Here is a 19,286-nt window from a genome sequence, read left to right as displayed (position 1 = left end):
ATGGTCTAGTGTCCGGCAGGCCCTGAGGACAATGTGGCCAGGCAAGGCTTGAGAGACAAGGGCTTTTCTCAACAGAGACAGAATAGCCCAGCTCTTCATCTGGCTTCATCAGGGTGGCTGTGGAGCAGGCGTCTGGTCTTGCTGCCCTCCCCTAGGATCAAGGCAAGGTCTTTTAGGGGAAAGGGAAGCAGGAACCGCATTAGGCAGGTTGAGCAAAAAGTGGCTGACTATAGGGATTTAGGGACTCACACGATGGTTGGGGGTGGAGTGAAAGTGAAAGTTGCTCAGGTGTGTCTGACTCTTTGCAGGCCCCATGGACTATACAGTCTATGGAATTCTCCAGGCCAGAATATTGGAGTGGGGAGCCTTTCCCTTCTCCAGGGCATCTTGGAGTAGCGGGAAACAAAGGCCAGAAAGGTCTCATTCAGAAAATCTGCAAGTATAAGAATCTCGCAGAAAGCTGTAGATAATGCTCTCAACTGTCTATACCATGGAAGTAGGAGACTCTCAAAGGAGACCTGGAAGCTAGCAACAAAACCTCAGACCACCAGAAGCTTCTCCCAGCTTCTGCCAGAAAAGTATGGCTTCTAGCTCCCCTTAGCTTTCCAGGCTTCACATGAGTGGCTCTCACTGGCAGAATCTAACTGCAGCCCTGTGGACAAGAGACTCTGGGATTTTCATGTGACTCAGGAGAGAGTATGGGAGTCACAGTGATACTGTGTTGGCAATAGGCAATTTGGTACAAGAGTTTTTTTTAGCCCCAAAGGCTAGCATAGTACGTGGCACAGAGTAGGAGCTAAACACACATTTATTGAAAGAATGAAGTGTGGGTGGGAGCACCATTCAGAGGGGTATTTCTATTCTGCATAAGGTGAGGGGTGGGCTTCCAGAAGCTTTACTTCCAATCGAGAAGGAGAGAGGGACTGGAACTCCAGAAAGTGCTCCTGGGTCTGGGAAGTGGAAACCATGGCAGTCGTGTTGAGTTTCCAAAATCCAAGGTGGAGAAACAAGAGGGTTGAGGCATGGAGTCTGAACTCAACTGGGGTTTCTCTTCTCCTGCCTACTGGCCAGGCATGGCCAGGTCTTCCTCTCAGACTATAATCTTAGGTGCTTGGCTTGGAGTTGGAAGAGCCAAGTTTGTTGATGCGTGCTGGGGTCAGTCTTGGGAGCTCCCAGTGATCAGAACTATGTTCATCTCAATTCTTGATAGTAAATAATGGGCAAACCTACGTGAGCCAAAAAGGACATTTGTTGACTTATGTCACTGAGTAGTTCAGGGGTATCTGCCTTCAGGCAAGGTGAGATTCAGCAGCAGAAATGATTCTCTCTCCCCTATCCGCTCCCTCTCTTGGCTCTACTCTCTTTGATGTTCATCCAAGTGTGGGTCTTGTTCTCTCCCGCTGCAGTGGGCCTCCTTCATATAGTCAGGGAAAAGAGCTACTGGCATCTTCAGGCCTCCATGATTCTAGCTTGGTGAGTCAGTGGAAGGTAAGTTTCCTCTCCACGTATGGGTATATAAACCTGAAAATAATTTAGCTTGACAGGTCAAGTGTCCACCTGGACCAATTACTATGTTTAGAGAGATGTGGTACTGTAACTGTTTTGGTTTGGCACACCTGCCCATATCTGTGGCCAGTGGCTGGGGCTGGGGGAGGGGAACTGTGATGGATAGCTTCACAGGAAACACATGGAAAGCTGGAGGGATCGTTCCCCAGGGAATAAAAGTTGCAGAGAATGCAACATGATTCCAGAACTAAAGAGAACAGGAAGAAGCCTAGGCTGGGATGATGGTGACTCTGGGCAGAGAAGGAATACCCTTTGAGAGCCCTCAGCTTGGTCAGCATCATCTCGCATGTACCTGAGTATCCAGCCAGACCCTTCTCCAGCTCTGGGAGAGCTGGCAAGTGTCGAGCAGGTGTGACTGTCCAGCAGCTGGACTTCTCCCTGGGGTGTTGCAAAGCTCCTCACTCCCCTCAATTACATTGCATTTGCCATGGATTTTTTTCTTTCTTTCTTTCTTTTTAATTGAAGGATAATTACAATATTATGTTGGTTCCTGCCATATATCAACATGGATCAGCCATAAGTATACATATGTCCCCTCCCTCCTGAGCCTCTCTCTCCCACCTCCCACCTGTGCCATGGACTTATTTTTAAATGCCATATTTTCCCTGAACACCTTGTTTGAGAAGAACAAGGCTTTTCAGCTACATGGGTTTTACAGTGAAATGTACCCACTCAGGAAGGATCTAAAGCTCTCCCTTTCTCATCTTTCCATCCATTTTGATCCCTTGGCTCTGGCAATCTCCTACTTAGAAATTGCAGGATTATGCATTTATTCAGTCAATATTTACTGAGAACCTACTGGGTGAAAGGCCCAGGGATCCATAAAACAAGTCCAGTCCTGGCCCTCACCAAACTTAAAGACCAGCAGGGAAGTCAACAAGGTGAAACAAACAAGAAAACATGAACATTATCCAGTTGGTGACTACATTACTCAGGGGTGATGGGATACATGCTCCAAGGAGGAAGCATGGGGTCATGAGACCAACCTGGCTCTGGGGCAGGGAGGTTCTGTGAGAGGGGGATGTTAGTGTGAGAGCTGAAGGATGGTGGATTCTAGAAAGAGGGCTGAGCACTGAAGAATTGACACTGTAGAACTGTGGTGCTGGGAAAGACTCTTGAGAGCCCCTTGGACAGCATGGAAATCAAACTAGTCCATCCTAAAGGAAATCAACCCTGAATATGCATTGGGAGGACTGATGCTGAAGCTGAAGCTCCAATACTTTGGCCACCTGATGCGAAGAGCTGACTCATTGGAAAAGACCCTGATGCTGGGAAAGATTGGGGGCAGGAGGAGAAAGGGACAACAGAGGATGAGACAGTTGGATAGAATCACCGACTCCATGGACATGAGTTTGAGCAAACTCTGGGAGATGGTGAAGGACAGGGAAGCCTGGCGTGCAGCAGTCCATGGGGTCATAAAGATTTGGACGTGACTTAGCAACTGAACAACGCCCCAAAACTGACTGGCAGGGAGGAGGGCATTCCCCTAATTGCACTTGAATCTCTCAAGTCAAGGCTGGGCTGGCAGTGTCACTGCAGGACAGCCTCCCTGGCTGCAGCTGAAGCAGAACAGGAGTTTGGGCTGTTGGGTAGGGAGAGATGGGGGTGCTTGGAAGAGGCTGTTAGCAGTGCAGGTGGCACCAAGTACTGGATTCAGGATGTAATTTGAAGGTAAAGTCATACAAACCCATGGGTGGTGTTGGATAGGATGTGGCAATGAGGAGAAAGAGAAGAATAATTGGCGGAGGTGCAGGAGGCTCAGAGGAAGCTGATTGGGAGGAAATAAATGCAGGCACATGCGTTCTGTCTTGGACATTTTGAGTTGGAGGAGATATTGGAGAGACAGTTGGATATTTGCATCTGGGCTGGAGACACACACCCAGAGATGGTGAGTGAAGTCCTGGCCACGGGTGCCTGTGTGGGGGATTGAGGGAGATCAGGCCGGAGTAACCCAGGAAACAGAGCATTTGGAGGTCAGTAAGAGGAGAAGCAGCCAGTAAACAGATAAACCCGACGGGGCGCAGGCGGCAACTCACCTGTGATAAATCATGCCTATGCTGCCCAGACTGCAGATGTGGGCTGGGAGGAGCCCCCCAGGCACCAGGGGCCTGTCGCTGGGTGATGGATGAAGGCTGTTCCCACCCACCCGCCACGCACTGGCAAATGCTTCCCACCACCACCAGGCAGTCCCTCGGGAACAGAGAAAATAGCTGAGCAGGCTCACCGTGACAGCTTTTAAAAGAGACTTTTAAAACTTCTGATAATTGTTGATTAAAAGGCCCATTGCTCCAAAGGGTCTGCTTGTGGTGGAAGAAGGAAAGTCAGTTTAGAGGAAATTTCTGGGGAGGTGACGCTTTCCAGCAAATTGGCCAGGCAGCGTTTGCAGCCCCAGGCTTATATTTCAAAAGCCATTAAGAGCCCCTCAAGAAAGTGCTGCAAGGTAGTCGTTTTGAAAAAGGGAAATACTTTTTGGAGAGGAGAAGGAGAAAATACCAGCTGAGGGGCTTGCAGTGGGAGGAGGCGGAGGCCCCCTGTTCACCTTGGGCTTGGTGAAGGGCTGGCCTCCCAGTTTCCTGCACTGCATGCTCGGGCTTTGTGGACTCCTGTCCCTAGCTCTCTTTTCCCTAATAACCCTCTCTGACCTCCGGTGGCCCGTGACTTCTGCATAACCTGTGCATGCTTGTGGACAGGGACCCTCATCCTACTTGCTGTTTTACATACATCACCGGTTTCCCCGGCAGGCTGTGTGTACACTTAGAGGGCACTCAGGGTGCTGGGCATGGGATGAACTCTGCCAAACCTCAGTGGCTCCTTTCCTCCTTGCTAAGTGTAGCCCAGGTGCTGTTGGGGAGCTGGTTCTTAGCACCTGTCATGTTTCTGTCCTGGACCTTGTAACAATGTCCCATGTGGGGCTATCCAAGAAAATGCAGGCAGCGTAAATGAACTGTGTGCGTGTGTGTCCTCTCAACTGTCTGTGGTTGTCAAGGTCAGGGCAGTAGACAGGCAGGCTAGGGGAGGACTGCCCAGCAGCATCACCTGGGATGTTTTTGTTGTTCAGTTGCTCAGTCGTGTCCAACTCTTTGTGACCCCATGGACTGCTGCACGCCAGGCTTCTCTGTCCTTTACCATCTCCCAGAGTTTGCTCAAACTCTCGTCCACTGAGTTGATGATGCTATCCAACCATCTCATCCTTTGTCACCCCTTTCTCCTCCTGTCCTCAATCTTTCCCAGCATCAGGATCTTCTCCAATGAATCAGCTCTTGGCATCAGGTGGCCAAAGTACTGGAGCTTCAGCTTCAGTATCAGTCCTTCCAATTAATATTTAGGGTTTCTTTTCTTTAGGATTGACTGGTTTGATCTCCTCGCAGTCCAAGGGACTCTCAAGTCTTCTCCAGGCTCTCCAGTTCTCCACAGTTCAAAAGCATCAATTCTTTGGCTCTCAGCCTTCTTTATAGTCCAACTCTCACATCCCTACATGAACGTGAAAGTAAAGTCACTCAGTTGTGTCCAGCTTTTTGTGACCCCATGGACTGTAGCCTACCAGGCTCCTCCGTCCATGTGATTTTCCAGGCAAGACTACTGGAGTGGGTTGCCATTTCCTTCTCCAGAGGATCTTCCCAACCCAGGGATCAAACCCAGGTCTCCTGCATTGTAAGCAGATGCTTTACAGTCTGAGCCACCAGGGAAGTCTGACTACCAGAAAAACCATAGCTTTTATGATATAGACCTTTGTCAGCAAAATAATATCCCTGCTTTATAATATTCTGTTAAGGTTTGTCATAGCTTTGGGGGTGAAGTGAGATCATTAAGAGCATGCATACAGCACATGACCAGGGTGGGAGGGGAGACCTGGTGCCTCCCTGGCCCTGGCACCAAGTGTCTCTGGGTCCCTGTGGGAGCCCAAGACCTGCATCAGAGCTCTGTGCCTGGGGAGAAGGGGTTGCACTTCTGGGAAGACAGATCTGCTCACCTGACGTGAGCTCAGAGAGGTATGTGGAGGCCCTGCCTGTGGATGCCAGTCTCCAGCCCTGGCGGCTCCCTGAGCCCCACTCCTACACCTGGTTTGAGTTGTTTCTCTCCTGCTTTCCCCATGTAAATGCTGGTTTGTGTAATCGTTTTGAAAGTTTTCTCTCTAAACCTAGTCTCATTGCTGAGTTGACATAAAGCCATGCCCAGGAACCACACTCATGAGAAAGGTTCGTGCGTTCACAGTAACAAAATCTAGTGTTTTAAAAACTTCCCTCCGCACATTCCCTTCCCTCCCCTTACCCTACCCTGCCGTTGTCCTCCTCCATCACCTCGGCTCGAGTTCACTGTTACGGGAAAATGGGGTGGCTGGATTAGCTGAATTTTAAAGATCATAACATTATGACCCCATTTTTAGAACCCCAAAATACCTGAATTAAAGTAGGCTTTACTTCTTTTCAGCCTGGTGAGGAGAAACCCATGAAGCACCCTGTCTCCCAGACGGAGGAAATCCGACAAGCAGTGGTGTGGGGAACAGGCCTGTGGGTGAGAGGAGAGCTCGACAAGGTGAGTCATGGGCCTGAGGCCACTGGGCTGCCACTGGCTTTGGTTCAGCTTGGGTGGTGTTGGGTCTCCGTGTGAAGGAAGGGCTTTGGGGCCAGCACCGTCCTTGGATGACAAGCGTGTACTGGCAAAGAATTTTGGGACATCCGGGCCTCTGTGGGTGCTCTGGGTCCTGGAGGATGAGTTTCCACAGGTTTTCTGAGAGTCTGTGGGGAGACCACTTGACCTTGGGGCAGACTTGGGAAGCACAGCACTGCCCAAGGGATGAGATGGACTTTGGAGTCAGAGAGGACTGAAGGCCAAGATGTGGGACTCAGTGATGGAAATTGGAAATGAGGTGCCTGGCCCTGGGGAGGACAGGGTTGAGACTGACTCCTAGCAAGGGAGAGAGGAGGAAGGGTCATGAAGGGGACCAAGGAGTCCTGGGCTCAATGCAGTCTGGTCTTTAATGGATCTGGGGACGGGTGCTGTTAACTCCTAAGATTCCTCGAAGTTTTGTCTTCCCATGGTAATCTGGTGGCAAGGACTTTTTTCTCTGTGGCTGTAAAAGAGGCTTATGTGCTTATCTGAGAGACAGATAAAGAGACTGGAAAGTGGTTGGGGGCAGGAAGGAGTTGGAGGCAGAAGAGAAGGATGGGGACTAGGGATGGAAAGATGGGTGCACAGGGCAGGATCCTCAGGCGCTCAGGGGCATGTCAGGGTCTTCAGTGCTTGGGAGCCCTGTGACTCCCTGAGAGGACCCAGGGACCCCTCCCCTGTGTACCTACCTTCACACACCATGTGTCCATGTGGGCACCAGGCTTGGTAGTGCCCTTCCCTTGCTCACTGTTGGTTCCCAGGTGGAGATTTAGGCCTCATAGAAGAGACCTCACAGAGATTTGACTCCTGTGAACTTTTGTGTCTCTTTCTGAAACATCCTCTAGACATCACTTCACTCCATTTCAGAAGGTCCTAGTGGGTACCAGTCCTGGAAGATGCCCTGTGAATACTGCCTATGGCCTGCTGAATAATTTTGGGGATGCCCCATCCTATGCTTCCTTCTTGGAGATTCCCAATTAACAGTAGCATTCCAAAGGCTCTGAGAAGTCCTTCAAAACGTATCTGTTCAATGTTCCTTAATCCTGTGTTTTCTAAACTCATTTGACTACAGAAAGGTACAGGAAGGCTGTTACAGTCCTGTGCTAGTCTCCCATTCTCTCTCCACACCTTGGGGCCCTCTGATTACTCTATATTCTCATGCTAGCTACCTCATGGACTCACACACTCTCAAATTTCCTCCCATGGTGTAGATTAGGCAGGGCCTTTATCATCTGATTTAGGAGCAGGCCCACTAGAGCCAGAGCATGGCACATTGGTTCGCTCTGACCGCTCAGCCAGCCCCTCTGGCAGCCTGAGTTTGCAGACCGATTGCCTCTTGGTTCACACTCTCTGGTTCAGCTGGAGCATTTGGCCCAAAGGTTGCCTGTGTGCTCACCTTCACGGACAAATGCAGCTCGCCTGGGCCTAGGCCACTCCATGGAGAATGGGATGTGAGCAGAAACATTCCATCTGTTGCACCCCGCTCCTCTGCAGCAGCTCAGGACCCAGGCTGTGCTGACTGTCTGGTTTTACATATATGTTAAAGGGCATTCTTCCAGATTTGAAAACCCTTTTGTCAAGGTCCACGGGCAGTCTGAGCATGTGACAGAAGCCCTCCAGGCTTGGAGAGGGGAGCAGAGGGACACAGAGAGAAAGCAGGAACCACTCCAGAGGTTGGGGCTCCCTTGATAGGCGTCAGGAATGGCTCAGGGTGGCCACCTTCTCTCACCTTGTCCCTGCAGTCTGCTCAAGGTGGGCCCTGCTGACCTGTAGCTGATTCTAGTGAATGTGGGGCTGGAGTCCTGGACTGTGGGGTTTGTAGTTTGTCTGTGGACAAGTACTTGTTACTCTCAGGTCTTGGCTTTCTCCACTGATAAAACTTTGTGGTAGACCAGATGCCCTGGGGCCTGTCATGGCTTAGGTGATAAGATTCTACTTGCAAGCTTGATTGTCTATTCATATGTTTGTTCCCAATGTTGCCTTGATTCCTAGTGAGACACATTGGACCCAGTGGTTGTCCCGGAAGGGAAGATTTCATTTCAAGGGCCCCCCACAGAGTGTGGTCTGTTGGGGCTCAGCAGCTCACCTTTCCTGCCCCCCAGTGCTGGAGCTGGGGCAACTGCAGCTAAGAGTCAGGGTAGCATCGGCCAGCCGCATTTCTGAGCTGCCCTCTGAAGATAGCTCCATGACTTGACTCCTGTTTGGCATCCTCACAGGGTTGTGTCTGCATCCCTGTCTGTGTCTGCATTGGGGTCTGCTCTGAGCTCAGACATGGCCACAGCCCCCTGGCATTTCTGATACACACTGTCAGCCTCTCCAAGGCCTTGCCTGCAGTTCTGGCTCTCCATTGCCCTGACCTCTAGCTTGGACAAACCTGACTTGACTCCTGGAGTGGCCAGAGCATGTGCAAGGCCTGAATCTGTTTACCTTTGATGACATAGCCCTCCTGCTCAAGGCCACATGCTTACCCATCTCCCAGGGAGAGAGTGAGTGGCCCCCTCGGATGATTGATTAGCATCCTGCATTTCTCTCTGCCAAGGTGTCTCAGAAGCACATGAGCAGATGGCTTCTCGGGGAATTCCTCTGGGGAACCGGGCTCCTACAACCCCAACAACATGGAAATCCAATATTCAAATAAGAGAAGAAGTTAGGAAACAAAACATGCTCTTTTCCCTCCTCTCAGTTAAAACCTGGATACAGAGTTATGTGCTGTGCTGTGCCAAGTCACTTCAGTCGTGTCCTATTCTTTATGACCTCATGGACTGTAGCCCGCCAGGCTTCTCTGTCCATCGGATTCTCCAGGCAAGAACACTGGAGTGGGCTGCCATTTCCTTCTCCAGGGGATTTTTCCGACCCAGGGATCGAACCTGTTTCTTATATCTCCTGCACTGGCAGGCAGGATTTTTACCACTGCACCACCTGGTCAGAAATAACTTCTTCTCCCCCGGGGTTCTTTTCCCTGTAGAAGAGAAAACAGACCCAGGGCTGCTTCTAGCCTGTACAGGGGAAGGAGCCTCTGAAAAGCTGCTGCTCTGGCATGAAAGTCCTAGGAAGTAGACTTCAATTCAATTGAATAGGCTTTGCTTAAGCATCTACTGTGTGCCAGGCCTGGGCCTGGCTCTGCATGGAATCAGGTCTGATAGCCTATGTCTTTCAGACAGTTCAGTTCAGTTCAGCTGCTCAGTCATGTCCAACTCTGCGACCCCATGAACTGCAGCACACCAGGCCTCCCTGTCCATCACCAACTCCCAGAGTCCACCCAAACCCATGTCCATTGAGCTGGTGATGCCATCCAACCACCTCATCCTCTGTCATCCCCTTCTCTTCCTGCCCTCAATCTTTCCCAGCATCAGGGTCTTTTCAAATGAGTAAGCTCTTTGTATCAGGTGGCCAAAGTATTGGAGTTTCAGCTTCAGCATCAGTCCTTCCAATGAATATTCAGGACTGATTTCCTTTAGGATGGACTGGTTGAATCTCCTTGCAGTCCAAGGGACTCAGGAGTCTTCTCCACACCACAGTTCAGAAGCATCAATTCTTCTGTGCCTATGTCTTTAAAAGCACTTAATATGGATTTGGGTTTTGTTCCCAGCTCTGTTACCTTCTAGTTGTGAGACCTGGGATCAGGGCCTAGGCTGTCTGAGTCTCAGGTTCTCAGCCTGTAAGATGGGATCATAGTACCTATCTCATAGGATTGTTGAAAGAAGTGAATAAGTTAGAGTGTACAAAGCACTTAGCTGAGGCTTGCCTCATAATACAAGCTCATTAATCACAGACGCTCTCATTAATCACACAGTCCCAGATCCCTTCCGCTGGCAGAAGAGATGTGCCCTGCGTTAGAGATGGCAAAGCAGAGGCCAAGAAAGGTCATATGAATTTTCCTAAAATCACTTGGGTTGCTGCTGAGAAGGCAGGGCTGGGATTGAGGTCTCTCAGTTCTCTATTAGGGTGTCCTGGCCCTGCTGTGACATGGGGTCCCTTCCCGGGTCTCAGGTCAGTCTGGGAGAAGAGCCTGCTGGCAGGCTCTCTGTCACTCTGCTGTTTGGCAAAGGTTGGGCCGTTAAAGCCATCTCTCTCATTTTAAGTGTTTTTTTGCTACCTTGAGAAAAGTGTAGAATTTCAAGTAATCAGAAGAGCGACCCAGATCCACCCCCCAAGCTGGCAAAGACAGTCCCTGTGTGGAGGAAGAATTTGGAGCCCCCTCCCCATGCCTGTGTTTTACGGGACCCCTTGCTCTCTAGCATTTAACTTTTCCTGTTCCTTTCTCTGAGGTTCAGTCCCATTAATGTTTATGAGCAAATAAAACTTGGATTGCTGCTTTGAGCCATGGGATCAGTGTTGACTTGGGGAGGAAGGTCTGATTTAATGTAATCCTGCTCCTTTGACTTTCCATGACTTCCACTGCATTCCCCTCCAGGAAGATGTGCGAAAGGAGCAGAAATGGGATTAAAGCAGAGGCCTCTCCTTCTCTCCCAACCTTGGTGCCATTAGTCCCCTGCTAAGGGTGGGATGACAGCCAGACAAAGTGTTGGAAGCACAGGTGTTTTTTTTCTTTTCATTCCTAAGTGAACGTGTATGGATGAGCAAGCCACCTTGGGGGACACTTGAGCTCCAGCATGTACGGGTGCTGTGTCAGCTGGATTCCCACAGAATGAGGTCTCAGGGCGGGGCTGGAGGGTGTTTTTGATCATATACACGAGGATGCCCTATCCTTCTTTGGAGCAAGGAATTGAACAACATAACAAGGATAAAACCCAGCTGAACTAGTGTGTGGTGCCATGAAGACTCCCACATGTGTACTGACTGTAGCATTAGTGCCCAGAGTCCTGTTGGGGGTTTTCCTCCAAGGCAATGGGGGAACGGTCTTGGTGGGGCCAGGGTAGCGGCAGAAACGAGGGGAGGGCTGCACATCACTGTGGCAGGGGAGGGGCCTGCACTTGGGTTGGGGTGATAGAGACTCATCTCCAGGAGAGGCAGCTTATTTCTTCTGGGACTGCTGATGGGGCTGGGAACCAGGCCAGAGGAAGGTAATTACATCATTCCATGTCACCCTTGTCTCAGAAGGCCGAATTAGCTGACTCTCCAAAACTAGGGCTTACTTTTGACTTCTTCATTTACAGGCTGATACAGATGCCTGCTAGTGTACACCTCGGTTTTTCTGGCAGAGTGGGCGAGACTGAGAGGAGCAAATGTGGTTCTGACACTGAGGATCTCAGAGGTTAGCAGGGAATAAGGGATAGATCACAATCTATGATGGTGCTCAGGGAGATGGGGATATGGGCAGAGGAAAGCTGTGGAACAGCCCAAGGGCAAGAAACTCAGGGCAAGTACCCCCACTGGGTGCAAGGGCTTCACAGAAGAGATGGGCTGGCTCTTGGAGGATGGATGGGATTTCCACACGTGGAGATGGGTGGGTAAGGCTCTAGGGAAAGTTTGTCCAAAACATAGGTATGTAGACAGAGAGACAGGAGCCACTTGATAAGGAGTGCTGTGGAGGAACGTTCTGAAAGTGGCTGGAAAGGTTGAGACTCTAATGGACTTTGAAGATGCTCAGTGGGCATTTATTGAATAAATGTGTGAGTTTCTGGCTGATTAAGTGACTCAGTTGGTAAAGAATCTGCCTGCAATGCAGGAGACCCGGGGCAATCCCTGGGTTGGGAAGATCCCTTGGAGAAGGAAATGGCAATCCACTCCAAGGAATTCCAAGGAGAGAGGAACTGGGCAGGCCACAGTCCATGGGATTGCAGAGTTGAACATGACTATGTGGCTAGCTTCCACTTTTCACTGGCTGAGGCTTCATTCAGCTGATATTCCTTACTGAGTGATTGCAGTGTGGTGAACACTCTGCTAGGGGGTGGATGTGCAACTGTGAGCAAAACAGATATGTGGCACTCCCTCTGGCATGGGAAGTCAGTAAACAAATAAATAAAACAGAAAAAGAGTACATACAGTGTGTTAGGAAGAGGTATGTGGGAAGGGGGAAGAATGAGTAGAGAGTGGAGACCCCAGCGGGGGTGTGTGCGTGTGTGTGTGTGTGTGTGTGCGTGTGTGTGTGTGTGTGTGTGTGTGTTTGGGGAAGGTTGTAATTTTGACCAGGGTTGCAAAGGAGACCTCTTTGAGAAGATGACATTTTAGGAATGTGAGAGGGATGTGAGGAGTCAGCCAAGGGGATATTTGGGGAAGAGTACTCTAGGCATCAGAGCCCGGGGCAGGAGAGCTAATGTGTTAGGAGCAGCAGGAGGCCCCTGAGGCCTCAGCAAGGTGGGTGGGGGACAGTGGTAGGAGAGAAGATCAGAGAGTCACTGGGGGCCTTGAGGCCAGAGCAGGGCTTTGGACTTCAGCCTCAGTGATGTGAGGGCTTCTGGGGGACTTGGCGTGGAAGAGAGAGGTGATGTGACTGCTGTTTTGAAAGTGTCATTCTGTGTGTTGTGTGCAAACCTGACCGTAACAACCTGACCATTTGGGAGGCTGCTGCTGCCCCAGGTAGGAGGTGATGGTGACCTGGGCTGGGGGAATGGTGGCAAGTAGCTCTGTTCTTGACATGGATGATTTCTTAACAGACTGAGTGTGGGTATGAGAGACAGGAAGACTCCAAGGTGAAGCCACAGTTTCAGTCTCATTGATTGGGTTTGAGATGGCCGTGGGTGGGGCAGGTTGGGGTTGGATCAGGAGCTGGTTTAGGCATGACAAACTAGAGATGTCTGTGGATGTCTGCATGGGGATGTGCAGGAGAGTTCTGGAGAGGGACTGTGCTGGAGATGTAAATTTAGGAGCCGTTGGCTTGTAGATAGTGTTAAAGCCACAAGACGAGATGAGATCACCGAGGGGTTGATGGCATATAATGACAACCAAGGCTAATGTTTTGTTGAGCTTTAAGTGCCAGGCATTCTTTAAGCACTTCCCACAATCCCTCTCTTTGCCTCCATCAGACCCTGATGAAGTAGTAGCTGTTATTTCTCCCCTTTTACAGAAAATGAACCTGAGGGTCACAGGCATTAAGTAAAATATTCAAGATCACACAGCTACTAAAGGTCAGAGTCAGAACTTGCATGTTGGTCCGTCTGACTGTAAATTTTTAATCAATGAGCTTACTGACTGTCTGAATTATGGACCTAATTCTGCACAGAGTAGGGAATCCACTAAGGTGTTTAAGCAGAGAAACGACTCAGAGGGGTATGTTAGGAAGGGGCCTGTGGAATCTGGGCGCTCATGAAGAATGTACCAGGGAGGGGGAAAGAGAGACCAGAGGCAGGGGATACAGAGAAGGTTTGGACCACCCAGTGGGGGTTGGAAATGGGGCTTGAAGAAGGAATTTCCTGAGAAGTGTAGAAACCAAATTGTTATGAACTCAGTGTTATGAACTAAGTGTTTGTGTCCCTGTGAAATTCACATGTTGAAACCCTAACACTCGCAGGACTGTATTTGGAGATGGGGCCTCCAAGGAGTAGTTAATGTTAAATGGAGTCATAAGGGTGGGGTCCTGGTCTGATAGGATTAGTGTCCTTATTAGAAGGGTCTCTGGAGAGCTCTTGCTGTCTGTATACACACTGAGGAAAGGCCCATGGAGGACAGGACCAGGTGAGGCCATGTGCAAGTCAGGAAAACACCGAATCACCAGAGCCTTGATCTTGGACTTCTGGCCTCCAGAGCTGTGGAAGTAAATGTCTCTGGGAAAGTCGCCCAGTCTGGTGTGTTGTGATGGTGGACTAGTACACCCAGGCTCTCTGGGATTCTGCTTTTTTTCAGACCTGTGTCTTCTTGCCAGGCTACAGGGCTCAGTCATTTGGAATCAGGTCTCTTAAGGAACTTCTCTTCCCTCCACTCTAAACATTTCTGAATGGACCAGAGGAGTCATTGAACAATTATCTAGTGATTAGCTTCTTGCAGAATCCAGAGAGCTGCTGGAAGAAAATTGGTAAACTCTTTTCATTCTTAATAAAACCTAACATTATCTTGCTAATGCCTGATATTAAGAGTTCAAAGTCAGCTCTATACCATTGGTCTTCAAAGGAAGGTATTTCCTAATTTATTTAACAAGGCCTGAAAAACTGAGGGTGAGGTTCCTTTCAGATGGGAATTTTATTTCAATTTTGTTAAAATCTCTTAAGCATTCTTGTAGAAAAAGTGAAAGTGTTGTAGTTTCTTTTTTTTTTCTCCATTTGAAAACATGAAAGTGTGGGTGTAATGGTGTAACATACGCTCAGTCTGACTCTTCGTGATCCCATGGACTCTAGCTCACCAGGCTCCTCTGTCCATGGGATTCTCCAGGCAAGAACACTGGAGGGGTTGCCATGCCCTCCTCCAGGGGATCTTCCCAATCCAGGGATCGAACGTCTCTCTCTTATGTCTCCTGCATTGGCAGGCGAGTTCTTTTCCGCTGAGCCAGTAGTGTGGGGGAGGGATGCAAACAAATAATAAGAAAGATGCTCTTATAACACTATTATTACTGCTGAAAAACAGGAAAATCATTCCAAGTGCTGAAAGTCCAAAGATGACATAATATGATTTTCTTCTGTAAAGGCTTTAAAGGGCTCTGCCTGTTGATCCTGTCTCTTGCATTCAGTGAGGCCATGTCACTCTTCAGTGGCCTGGGGGTTCACTGTTGCAGTAAGATCAGTCCAGGTGGCCAAGCACACGGCTTAAACAGAAAAGTGGGAGCACCAGGACGCTAAAACCTTTCCTCACAGAAATGCCGTGGTCAAGGAGACCCTTCGCTGAACCAGGAGGAGGAATGGGACAGCATCACTCCACCCCCAGAGCGGAGGACAGCAGAGCTCCGGGGTCCCACTTCAGCTTCCATTCCCTTCCCAGAACACTGTGAAAAAAGGTCAAAATGATATGGCTGTGAAGAAAGTGCAACATATGTTTAGAAATACCAGCAGAGGGAAACATCTGAGGAGTAAGAAAAGCTTTGCCAGCTTTTACTACAAATGGGGGAAGCAGTAGATCCCAGCCCCAGGTAAACAGACTTGCCCTTTTCTGAAACTTCCGTAGCCTAGGAGGTCAGTTTCAATTTCCCCGTCCAGTGCACTGGACTTTTAGACAAGGCATTGTGGCTGCCTGTGGACCGAAAACACAAGACTGTAATCCAGGGCCTAATTCCAGCTATAAAATCGCCCACATGCCAACAAATGACGTGATGGTAACTGATATCCCACAGCTGGGAAATTTCACAGTATTCCAGATGAGTGTTTTGGAACGAGAAATAAACTTGTGTCACGGCTGACTTCCTGCCACTTCTGGTTCTTGGCCTCCATCGAATCACTGGGTTCAGTGGCAGCTTGCGCTCCCCTGAGCATTCTGAGCCCACCGAGGGGGAGGGGACCCCCTCCACCCGGAGGAGACAGGCACCCTTGTTTCCACAGGAGGCACAGAGAGGCTCTGTGTCGTCAGCCTCTTGGGAAGCAGATGTTTCTGACATCTTAATGTTTTCTCTCCTATTCCTGAGAAAATGCTCTCTCCATAAAAATGAGTTGTCAGCTGCTCTTGAGGCCCTCTGAATTGATTTTGGCTCTGTCCATTACAGGTAGCTTCTGTGTGAAGAAACCGTATAAATCTTACTCAGTCAGGGAGTGTTTAAAATGGCAAATTTCAGAGTAAAGGCTTAACAAAAACCATAAATAAAACTTCAGAAGTAATGGAAGTGTTTATAAGCATCTGTGGAATTCCACACAAGAACAACAAGCGTGGTTTGAGTGCCGAGAGATTGACTGAGGTGCTGTGTTTGCTGGAAGAGAGAGAATATCCATCTTTATTTGGCCTCTGCTCAGGGGGGTTGGACTTGGAGAAGCGCAGATGGGGCAGGGCTCCGTGGCTGGTGCATGAGAAGGACTTCATCACCGTCAAGGGCCGTGGCGAGTCTGGACTGGGGAGGCTGCCAGCAGGAGAGGAACTCGCCGAGGACCAGACCTCAGTTCCCAAGCATTCAGGCCTACTGGGTGGATGAATGGTGGGAAGGTACCACCATCACAGTGATTGTGTAATCGCAGCAACAAGCGATGTGCCGTGGCCTGTTTTCTAGCTAAGGGGACCGAAGAGAAGAGGGGCCCGTGGCGTGTCCAAATCCTAGAGCAAGCCATGGTCGGAGCTGGAGCAGAGCCTGTGGCTCCTGTGGCTGGCCCCGGCGGTCCCAGGCCTGCGTTCTCCCTGCCAGGTTCCTTCCTCTCCATCTTTTTTTTTTAAATTGGAATATAGTTGTTTTACAATGTCATGTTAGTTTCTTCTGCACAGCAAAGTGAATCAGCCACAAGTATACATATATCCTCTCTTGCTTGGATTTCCTTCCCATTTAGGTCACCAGAGAGAACTGAATAGAGCTCCCTATGTTATACAGTTGGTTCTCTGTATTGATATATCTATTCTGCATATCAATAGTGTATTTAATGTCAATAGTGTATATATGTCAATCTCAGTCTCTCAGTCTGCCCCGTCCCCCGACTACTCCCCTTGGTATCCGTATGTTTGTTCCCTACATCTGTGTCTCTGTTTCACTTTTGCAAGTAAGTTCATTTATACCATTTTTTCTGGAATCCACATACGTGTATTAATGTACAATATTTGTTTTTTCCTCTTTCTGACTTGCTTCACTCTATGACAATCTCGAGGTCCATCCACATCCCTGCAAATGGCACAGCTTCACTCCTTTTAATGGCTGAGTAGTATTTCACTGTATATGTCTACCACATCTTCTTTGTCCATTGCTCTGTTGATGGACATTTAGGTTGCTTCCATGTCCACTGTAAATAGTGCTGCAATCAACATTGGGGTGCATGTCTTTTTGAATTACTGTTTTTTTGTTTTTTTGTTTTTTCCTGAGCATATGCCCAGGAGTGGAATTGCTGGGTCATGACAGTCCAACTTTTAGTTTTTTAAGGAATCTCCAACTGTTATCCATAGTGGCTGTACTAATTTACATTCCCACCAACAATATAAGAGGGTTCTCTTTCTTCGTCTCCATCTTAACTCCCTCTCTCCAGCAGACAGGAATTGCGTGTTCTCACTCCAGGACCTGGGCTGAGTGTGGGCATTGTGGAAAGAGACATCGGTGTGTAAGGGTTTTTACTCCCCCCTCCCCCGGCAGGCCCTCTGTTCCTTCTGCTGAGAGCTGTACACAAAGAAGACAGCACGCGGAACAAAGCCACAGTCGCTGTCACTCACTCACTCATTCATTCAGTAAGCATCTATTGTACCAACTACATTCTAGGTTTTATTCTAGGTGCTAAGTGCATAAGAAGTGTTTGGCGTAAGGGAAGAGTTCTAAGGGTAACCCAACAGGCCTGAGATGGCTCTTGGGGAATGGCATGGGTGGAGCCTTCTGAGGGAAGGTAGGGCTGAGCTGGACCCTGAAGGAAGGTAGGATTGGGGTGGACAGATGGCTTCCCGGTGGGAAGACAGGATAAGCAAAGGCCTGGGGGCTGAATGTGGGGAATTGTGTAGATTTGGGTCAGCCAAGCAAGTAGCAGGTGGACCACTCCTGGCTGTGTCTCGTGGGGGATGGGCTGAGTTTTGCTCTCCTTCGAAGCTTGTAGCTCTGGGGGTTGGACCCCAGCCTGAGGTGTTTTGGCTGCATCCAGGAGCTGAAACACAGGCCTCCTGTTCTGGGAGTAGGTATGTGCTAGGAGGGCAACTTCTCTTTCTTCCCATTTTTTCTCATCTTCCTCCCTTCTCCAGGTCTCTGCTCCTCCAGAAAACTGTTCCCTTGTAAGCCTCTGATCCCTGACAACCTTCAGCTCTCTACTGGGCAGATTAGAATCAGACATGTCTATCGCTTGTCCTGGTGTCCATCTTGCTTCTCTAGACACTCTGGGTTCTCTGAGGGCAGTCTTCTGGGTCCCAGGACCCCCAGCACAGGCCTGGACACATGCTGAATGTTGCCAGGTGACATAGAGATACCTGGTTAAATTAGAATTTCAAATAATAAATAATACACCCACATAAGTATGTCCCAGATATTGCACGGGCTATTGCATGTCACGTCTGGAACATAATTATACTAAAGAATTATTTATTGTTCACATTTCATTCAAATTTAATTGGGTGTCTTTTTTTTTTCTTTTTAAACAAAATCTGGCAACCCTATGCTAAAAGGCTTGCTGATTGGTTATTGAAACTCAAGGGTTTATAGTTTCCTGGGATATGCAAGTTTTAGGAATTAGACTCACCTAGAAGTTTAGACGGAGAAGGCAATGACAACCCACTCCAGTAATCTTGCCTGGAAAATCCCATGGGTGGAGGAGCCTGGTAGGCTGCAGTCGGACACGACTGAGCGATTTCACTTTCACTTTTCACTTTCATGCATTAGAGAAGGAAATGGCAACCCACTCCAGTATTCTTGCCTGGAGAATCCCAGGGATGGGGGAGCCCGGTGTGCTGCCGTCTACGGGGTCGCACAGAGTCGGACACGACTGAAGTGACTTAGCAGCAGCAGCAGCAGAACTTTAGAAGAAAACAGGTTAGGAACCTGAGCTCTGCATCAGCCTGCTCAGATTGGAATTCCATTTTTTTCTCACTAACTAACTACGAAGTCTTGAGCAAATTACTTCCTTCTCAGTTTTCTTATCTGTGAAGGGGAAAAGGTGAGAGTCCTGACCTCATGAGTAAGGAATGAACGAAGCAGCGCCCAGAAAGTGCTAGCACAGACCTGGCCCTAGGTCTCAGGAGAGTGGTGGTCACTGTTATGGTTATCATCACAATTCCAGGTAGTCTGTAACTGCCCCCAGGAAGCCCTTTGCTCCCTCCCCTCCTGCCTCTTGTCCCGAGACTGGCCTCTCTGGAGAATCCCCCTACCTTTTGAGCCCCTCGACTGTGTTTTCTAAGTGAAACAGTCTAGACTTGGGCCTCCACCCCTCTGCTTCCGCCTAGTGAAGCTGAGTTTTGCCCACCGACAGGGCTTGGGGAGCAAATCCCTTGTAGTCTTTCTAACGGGACATAGATAATCACAGATGGGATTCAGGTTTTACAAAATAGTTTAGGACATAGATAAATTAGATCATGAAAAGTGCATAAGGGGTATCAATTATGCAAGAGCCAGAAGAATAATTATAAAGTGATCTGGCCTCAGTTTTGGCCCATGAAACATTTAACTGTGGCCATTAAAGTAGAAAACATCCCTTTGC

At 49.1% G+C, this 19,286-nt stretch overlaps 1 protein-coding gene across 3 annotated transcripts in view; it reads left to right on the top strand.

Annotated features, from left to right (window-relative positions):
- The window catches only part of FSTL4 (follistatin like 4), a 739,698-nt gene that overhangs the window by 109,075 nt on the left and 611,337 nt on the right, over positions 1 to 19,286 (top strand). For all 3 annotated transcript variants that reach the window (XM_069592040.1, XM_069592042.1, XM_069592041.1), the window contains exon 3: positions 5,995 to 6,099. The gene's annotated coding sequence lies outside the window, so the exon portion shown is untranslated. The remainder of the gene's footprint in view (positions 1 to 5,994; positions 6,100 to 19,286) is intronic.

The sequence above is a fragment of the Ovis canadensis genome, chromosome 5 (assembly GCF_042477335.2).
Source record: "Ovis canadensis isolate MfBH-ARS-UI-01 breed Bighorn chromosome 5, ARS-UI_OviCan_v2, whole genome shotgun sequence".
NCBI lineage: Eukaryota > Metazoa > Chordata > Mammalia > Artiodactyla > Bovidae > Ovis > Ovis canadensis.
This window is presented reverse-complemented; position numbering and strand designations above follow the sequence as displayed.